This window comes from Sturnira hondurensis, unplaced genomic scaffold (assembly GCF_014824575.4).
Source record: "Sturnira hondurensis isolate 20B ecotype Veracruz unplaced genomic scaffold, ASM1482457v3 Scaffold0021765, whole genome shotgun sequence".
NCBI lineage: Eukaryota > Metazoa > Chordata > Mammalia > Chiroptera > Phyllostomidae > Sturnira > Sturnira hondurensis.
In genome coordinates this window covers 1,405,568-1,413,637 of record NW_028094396.1, presented here as the reverse complement: position 1 = coordinate 1,413,637, position 8,070 = coordinate 1,405,568, and the positions used below count along the sequence as shown (strand labels likewise).

The 8,070-nt window shown below is 41.6% G+C and overlaps 1 protein-coding gene across 4 annotated transcripts in view; it reads left to right on the top strand.

The window, feature by feature from the left end:
* The first annotated feature begins 336 nt into the window (after nt 1–336).
* Nucleotides 337–8,070, top strand: part of ZNF148 (zinc finger protein 148) — a 128,332-nt gene continuing 120,598 nt past the window's right edge. For 3 of the 4 annotated variants that reach the window (XM_037033701.1, XM_037033704.1, XM_037033703.1), the window contains exon 1: nt 346–528. The gene's annotated coding sequence lies outside the window, so the exon portion shown is untranslated. Of the gene's footprint in view, nt 529–8,070 lie in introns of all 4 variants that reach the window. The other variant, XM_037033702.1, reaches the window with a different exon arrangement.

The following is an 8,070-nucleotide window of genomic DNA, read 5'->3' as shown; positions in this document are numbered from 1 at the left end:
ACTTCTCAGCACGCTAGGCACAGATCAAGGGTTGAAGGCGGACCTCTAGTCAAACAGCTTTCCATAGTTCCGATCTTTTTCAAACTGCTATCTTTCCAGGCCCAGCCCGGGAGACCTGTAGCTCGGGATCAGCTTCCCCCGCGCCGGGTTGGGGACACGCAGGTGCGGGAGTCTAAACTACTTTCGGCCTTCCCAGCTAGGTACCGAGGCGAGAGAAGGTTGGCGCCGCGGAACGCTTTCCGAGTGCGGGGCTTCCCATAAGGCACCGCGGCGGCAGTGGCGGCCACCGCGGCGGCGCTCTAGCCGAGGCATGTCTGCGTCTCTACTGCTCTGGGAGGAGGAAGAGAAGGAGGAAGAGGAGGAGGAGGGGGAGGAAGAGGAGAAAGGCGCAGGGGTGGGAGCAGTTGTCGAAGCTGCTACAGCAAAAGTTCTCCCCCCTCCTCCCTTCCCCTCTTCTCAAGGTCCCTAGAAAGGTTGGAGCTGCTGCCGTCTACAGTCGGCGATCGCGCGACTCGGCGTCCGCCCGTGGTAAAGCGCTCGGCCTGGCAGGCCCCGGCCCGGGGGAGGGCGGGGGAGGGGGAGGGGGTGGCGCGCGGGGGGAGCGCGCGGCGGTAAAGGCCTGACCCTGGGGGGAGCGAGCCGTGGCGACGCTGGGGGTGGCCAGGGAACCGGCGGAGGCCGGGGGAAACGCAGGAGCAGGCTGAGGGGACGGGAGGAAGCAGGGCGCGGATGGTGGGTTGGGGGATTGAGAAAGGATAATGCCGGGGGTGGCAGAGGCGACTAGGCGGCCTCCGAGGCCTGAGGGAGGTGTCAGAGGTAGGGAAGAAGGTGGAATGTTTGCACGAGGAGGCCAGAGGGTACTCGGTGTGGGTGTGAAAAGGCTAGGGAGACACCAGGTCTCTGTCCACCGTGCCTGGTGCAGTGCTTTATGCACCGCAGGCCTCAGTCACTGTTGCTGCCTGAGTGTTCTTTGGGAGAAGGAAGGGCAGGGGTTGGAGAAAAGGGAATTCTTGCAGGAAACCTAGTGGGAGTGTGTACAAGGAGAGCGGCTCGGGGGAAGAATGCCGGATAGGTGGAGGAATGCAGAGGGTGGCTATGAAGAAGTCTTGAGGATTCTGGGAGAGTGTTCATTGTGCAGATATATTAGGTATTTCGTTATGGAAAAAACTGAAGCGTATCTAAGGAAAAGGAAAGGAGGAATATAAGGGGTTTCCGTGAATAGAAAGAATAGCGTTTGAAGCAAGAGGGAGTGTAAATATTAGAGAATATGAAGAGAATGCATGGAAGAATAGACAATATAGTAGAATTAATGAATGTTGGCCCAAGGACTAAAGCGTTATTCCAGATGGGCCAAGGTGGCCTAGTTCTGAACCTGGTTGGGCTCTGCTGTAGATGACATCTGGTAAGTATGGGTCCTGGCAGTGGTTGGGGTCACTGAGAATTAGATCTTAGTATGTAGTTTGGTCTCAGACATTTTAGACCTGCACCAGTGAATGCGAGAATCTCTGAAACAGATCTTAAGGAAATGCCTGGCCTACAGGTATTCTCTATACCATGGAGTTTAGATTTTTGCAAATTTGAAGTATCATTACTTACCAGAGGCTGGACGAACACGGTCTTGGCAAATGCTGGAATGGAAATTACTTGACTTGGTGGTTTTCTTCTTCACTGCTCAGCTTAATTGGTCCGGGAGAACTAGTGCCATATTATTCAGTCAGGATTACAGAACCCAGGGTTATAATTGGTGAGGGGGAATTCCATGCATGGTGGCCCCTTGGCGGCTCCATTTGTACCTCAGATTAGTGTAATTGACTGGATTGGTTCTGTAACTCTGGCCGAAGGCAGACCTTTTGCCATTCACAGTTCCTGAATGTATATTCTCACTGAGGCATAGTGGTATTGAAGAACATGCATCAGCCTACAGAATGTAAGCCAGCAGAATATCTATTTTGGTCTTAGGTTGCAAGGTCAGGACTGGTTGCCTTGAAGTCTAGGGGAACGTGAAGAGACTGGATGCTTCTAAATCCAGGTTGGAGGGAGTATTAGCATTTTTATATCAGGAAATGAACCAGGACCTACTGGATTTGCTGCGGAGTTCACACCCCATTTCAGTAGGGAACTCTGTGTTCGAACCATGTTCTTAAAGCTTTATTTGCCTTTTGAATCAGCTTTATTCACCTGAAAATTGGTTACTAAGAAAGACTTGCATACACATTACACTATAATATTAATTCAGCTGAGGAGAGGGTGGTTCAAAAATCCTTTTATGGAAGTAGAGGGTGGAGGGATTAATGGGGAAGATGGAAAGAAATTTGGGAGAGCGATGGAGAAATGCAGTCGTTTATTTAACAGCTATCTCTTAAAGGAGGATGATAATTTAGCATTGGAGTGGAGAGGGGCTTTTATTAAGCTTTTCTTATAGAAACAATCCAGATTATTTTTTAAAACTTGGAAAACTGTCAGTATGTTATATATTACTGTAAGATGATTCAGTATTTTACATTTTTATTGTCATAGTGTGAGAGGATGTGTTTTTCTTCCTCCTCATTGGCACTGTGTAGTAACAGCTTTAAAACATTTTTAAGTTTATAAAACTTCTAAGTTTATGGACTTAAGTATAGTATGCCATTATTTTTTTCTCCCATTTTTAAAATATGTGTAATAGTGTATGTGCATAATTAAAACACAAAATTGTACTGAGCGCTTATAATGAAAAGCAATAGCTCCTGTCTCACTTGTTCAATTGCTGTTCCACTTTCTAGAGTCTCTTTCTAAGCATTCATTTTTCTGGTTCTTCTCATGCTTTTCTTGAGGTCCAAAAATAATTAGCATGTACTATTATTTTTGGTTTATTAAAATGACATTGTGAAGTAGTCAAAAGACTTCTTACTGTGAATGGAAAGGCTTTATGTCACTGGCATTATCCCCTTCCTGCTTCTCTTTTCCAACCTTTGATAGTTACTATTTTAACATTTTTATTCTGTGTTCTTATATCTTGACTATGCTTAAAGAGAAAGCATTTAAAATTAGACTGGAAAGCCCTGGCTGGTATAGCTCAGTGGATTGAGCTCAGGCCTGCGAACCACACGATTGTGGTTGATTCCCAGTCAGGGCACATGCCTGGGTTGCAGGCCAGTTCCCAGCAGGGGACTCATGAGGGGCAACCATACATTGATAGTTCTCTCCTTCTCTCCTTCCCTTCCCCTCTAAAGATAAATAAATTTAAAAAATTTAAAAAATTAGACTGGAAATATTGGGTGCGATGATAAAGGAAAGTTCAGTGGATGGACCAACAAGGAAGAGTAGGTTGTAGAAACAGCATCTTTGCAGCATAACAGTTGCTTGTTAGAGATGAAGCTTGCTTGGCAGTGATAGTTGTTCATCTTGGAATTAGTTGCCAGGTCAGCTGCGCAGTAGTGTTCTTTGACAGTTTTCTGGAGAGTTTTAGTGTGGCGAATCTGGGAATGGAATCAAGTGACCCTTAATTGTTCTTTCCATGCTTCTATGGCAGTTGTTACGTTTTCTGGAAGGGAGGATTGGTGTGGATATGTGTTTCATTTTTTGTGGAGGGAGGGATGGGGAAATGTGATAAGAGGGGAGGAGCTGAGGGATAGGGTATGAGCAGCAGGTGGTATGAGCAGGGAGTGTGTAGAAGAGGTAAAGAATTCTGAGGACACTTGGATATAGTTGATGTGAAGGAGATTTAAATTACAGCGGTGAGACTGAGATTTGTTGAAATTATAAGGAAATTAGCATACTTGACACAAATATGTTGCTAATATGATGGAAAAAGGTGTGTTGCTTATATATTAGGATAGATTCATAAAAGGCTGGTTTTTGGACTTTGTGTGTGAGGTGCAATGTTCCCAAATCAGTGTGACTGAGATTGGGAGACTAGAAGGATCTTGCTCCTGTTTTTGAAAGTCTTGTTTAAGTAACTCCACCTCTTGAGTTCTTTCTTACTCTGAATAGAAACAGCATTCACATACTGCTAAATCTTGTCTTTGCTTATGAGAATTATTTTCCATTGTGCAAAAAGGTGGTTATTGTAACCTGCCCTAGAGCTGAGATTTATTTGAATCTCTGGAGACACTCACAACAGCTTGATTCTTAAGTGCTTAATAAAATACCTGTTGAATGACTGATAGAAAGTAACATTCACTGCTTTAGTAATAAATAGTGGGAATGTGTGAAATTGCTGAGCCCTGTGAGGGTATTGCAGACACAATGTGTATGTGTTTGTATGTGAGAGAGAGAGACTGAGAGAGACTGAGACCACACACACAAAAGGGATATCCTATTGGGCAAGGCCTTTAGCTTTAAGGGAAGAAGTACAAAATGGATTAGAATGGAACTGTAACAGTCTTGCAGAAACATTGAGGGGGTGGGACCAAAGGTTCTAGTCTAATCTGAGGCTAGTTTAACCTGAGTAAATCTGGTCTGGAGCTGGGGGCTGCTTTAATTTGGGGTTTCTTAACTCAGGCCTAAATGACTGCTTAAGACATTTTTTCTGTTTTAAGAATCTGTCTGATTTGATTTGATGCATTTTTAAGATGATAAAAAAGTAGTAGATGAAGTTTCTTCTCTCAAGGCAGTTATAATACTTAACGTTCATTTAGGGAGAGAGTTTGTATTAATTCAGTAACAGTGTAAGACTACAGAAATTGATTTTTTAAAACAAATATCAAAAGTACACTTTTGATGAGATTTTATATTTTGATAGTCGTTTTCAGAGTAGTGTTCAGAACTTTTTTGGAACACCTTTTCTGAATTACCTCCTGAGCCTCTTAGAACATCCTGTACAATTTACTTTGAGTACCTATTGTCTGCTGTTGGGGGAAGGAGCCTTTAAAGGTGAGGGAAACATGGTCCCTGTCTTCTCAGAGTTTGTAATCCCTCCAGGATGGCACAGTTGCAAATAATACAGGGCATGCTGTTATTCTGAATGGTCTCATTGGTGACAAATGTTTTTAGTTTGAAAGATTGATTTTTAGAAATGCTAAAGATCTGTTGATATCAGTAGAGTGAATAAAGAACAGTTTTGGTCTAAATGCACTGAGTCACACAACTGAGAGTGATTTTTTTTTTTTTGGTTGACTTATTAACTGACTTTGGAAAACTCTCCTAAAGAGGAAGTCGGAAATATTTTGAATGTTGGTGACAGTTCACATGTAGTTAGTTAGACCCTAGATGAATGTTGGTTAAATGCATCAAATGGTTGGATGGATGGAGTGAATAAATGAATAAGTAGTAGCCTCCCAAGGTAAATATTTTAAAGAAAACCACACTGATTTTAATATGTACAAGTAAATAAATTTTTGTTATGTTCGTTAATAGTTTCATTACTGTGAACAAGATAGTTTATGGTTAAGTTCCCAAATGAGTTTTGCAGACAGTAGGCACTGTAGGAGTTCAGAGAATGCAGAAATGAATATTGGCTAAGGTTTGGGGAAAGGGATTGCAGTAAACCATACTTCAGCTAGATATTTGAAAGAATTCCTTAGGGATCTCAAGACAGAAACTAAATTGCTCCAAATTTCTCTTGCAGCCCTAGAATGAACCTAGAGTCCTAATCTATTTTTGTCTGAATGCTTTCTGCCTGTTTCATTTGGGCTACTCCTAGTGCTTTGCCCCTTTTCAAATCTACTTTGTTGGGTAGATTTTTGAGCGCTCCAGACAACTGAGGGAGTGTGATCTTTTTCCATCTATGTCTCATGTGACTTGTAGTTTTTCCTTTTTTGAGCCTGTACCTCACAGGTTGCTTGGTTTCTGTGAGTGAAGAGCCTGAGTCAACTTGGCTCTGTTGTTGTAGCATTTTCCTGCATGGTTTTCTTAATGCTGCTCTCTGAGTTACAGAGTAGAATAGACAGAGAATTGAGGGCCTATGTCCAGTAGACACATGCATGATGAACAAATGAGTGAATGAGAAAGTATTTGAGACAAGGTAGGGGATCTAAATTATCTAAGATAATTTAGAAGATCCAGATTCTCTATATGTTTTCTGTTTGTTTCAACTTCTTTATTTATAGCCAGTCTACAAAGGATGTAATGGTGCTGAAAAATATACAGGGGTGGACAAAAGTGGGTTAGATGACCACCCATCATTACCTAAAAGATAAATCATAAGTAAGGACACAATAATAATAATAACAACAAATAATATAAATGATATATTTAATAAATAATAGTACAAATACAAGAGTAAAAATGTCCCGTACTTACAACTGTAAACCTGCTTTTGCCCATCCCTGTATGTACATGAATTGAAAAGTCCACTGAAGAGAAAATGAAAGAAAAATCTGTTCAACTACTGTAAAATCTGTCATTGTGCATGCTAGAGAACTAGGAGTAAAGTAAAAGAGAAGCAGATGGAGAAGAAGAGGTGTTATCTGATAGAAAGTATAATTCTGAAAGAAGAAAAAGATTAATATAGGACGGGTTATGTTCAGAAAAAAGCAATAGAAAATTGAGGGTAGAGATGATTATTTGAAATGTCTGTTTTGGGGAGGAAGATGGTAAGTCTATTTGAAGGATAACAGTAGTAGAAATTATTTATCATGTTGATTTATAACTGAGGTTTCAGAAAATGATGGGATGAGTTTTCTTTAGTCCACAGATAATGCATGTTTGTTATATGCAAAAGCATTGTTGGTTTCAGTCAGGAATAAATTTGGGGGGATTTATATTCTAATAGGCAGCTGGACTTGTACACAAATAACTACACTATGATCACAAATATGTAATAAGAAAAATACTCAGTGTTATTGAAGTAAAAGGGAGTAAGAAACATTTGACTGAGGGAGAAACCTGGGACTGCATTTAGTGGCATGCAAGTGGTATTTTAGCCAGGCTTGGGGGGAGTGGACAGGGCCCTGACTGGGTGAAATTCCTGGGAGGAGAGCATTCCAACCTGAGAGATTAGCAAAATCCAAGGTGTGGAGGTGAGGAGCAAAGATATATGGAGAACAGAGTTTTTAAGATTTTTTTACTATGACCTACAGGAAGAAAGATATGTTACATCTTTACTTAATATATGCATGTATGAATGTGTGTATGCATGAAAGAGAAAGTTTCAATAACAATAACATTCCTTACCATGCTAGATATATTCAAATGCTTTCTATTTTGTTTGGCTAGAAAGAAGAAAAGATGGCTATCATTCATTAAACTGATTTCATGACTAACTAAATAAATGGTCACCACCTGTAGTTTGCAACATAGAGTTCATGAATAGAACATAATATGATCTAGGGTAGAAAGAGCTATTTGGGGTTGGGTAGAAAAATAGATGGCCTTGAAAGCTAAGATAAATAGTTTGACCGCGGCTGGTGTAGCTCAGTGGATTGGGCGCGGGCCTGCGAACCACACAATCGCGGTTCGATTCCCAGTCAGGGCACATGCCTGGGTTGCAGGCCAGTTCCTGGCAGGGGACACACCAGAGGCAACCATACATTGATATTTCTCTCTTTCTCCTTCCTTTCCCCTCTAGAAATAAATAAATAAAATCTTTAAAAATAGTTTGTATTTGGTGTGACGTAGTGTTGTACTTAGTAAGCAGACAGGAGCTGGGTTTTAGTGTTGGCCCATCTGCTTACCCATGTTGTGATTTTCGAGAGATTACTTGCTCCCTGAGACTCAGTTTTCTCATCAGAACATTGATAATCATTATACCTTCTAGCAAGGATCTGAAGATTAAAATATGTTAACATATACCATTAAAGTATGTTAATATATATCATTAAAATATAGCTGTTGAGCTGTTTGGAGCATTGAATCGAGGACTCTGTATGTTAGAGCACTTAATCTGACAGTATGCTACAACATACAGGGTAGATTGGGGGCAGGGTGGGGTGGTGGTGGAGTGAGGTCGGGAGTGAGAAGAAGAGAAGCTACTGGAGAAACTAAGAAGAACTCGAGTTAGTTTGACAGCAGAGGGATTCCAGATGAAAAGGTGGGATGTGATTGGATGGAGAGAGGAGGGGAAGATGACTGAAAATTTAGAGTTGTGGAAAGATTCAACAGGCAGCAGCTGAAACTGGATTGTGTTTTTGGGTACTTTAGTGGGGTATA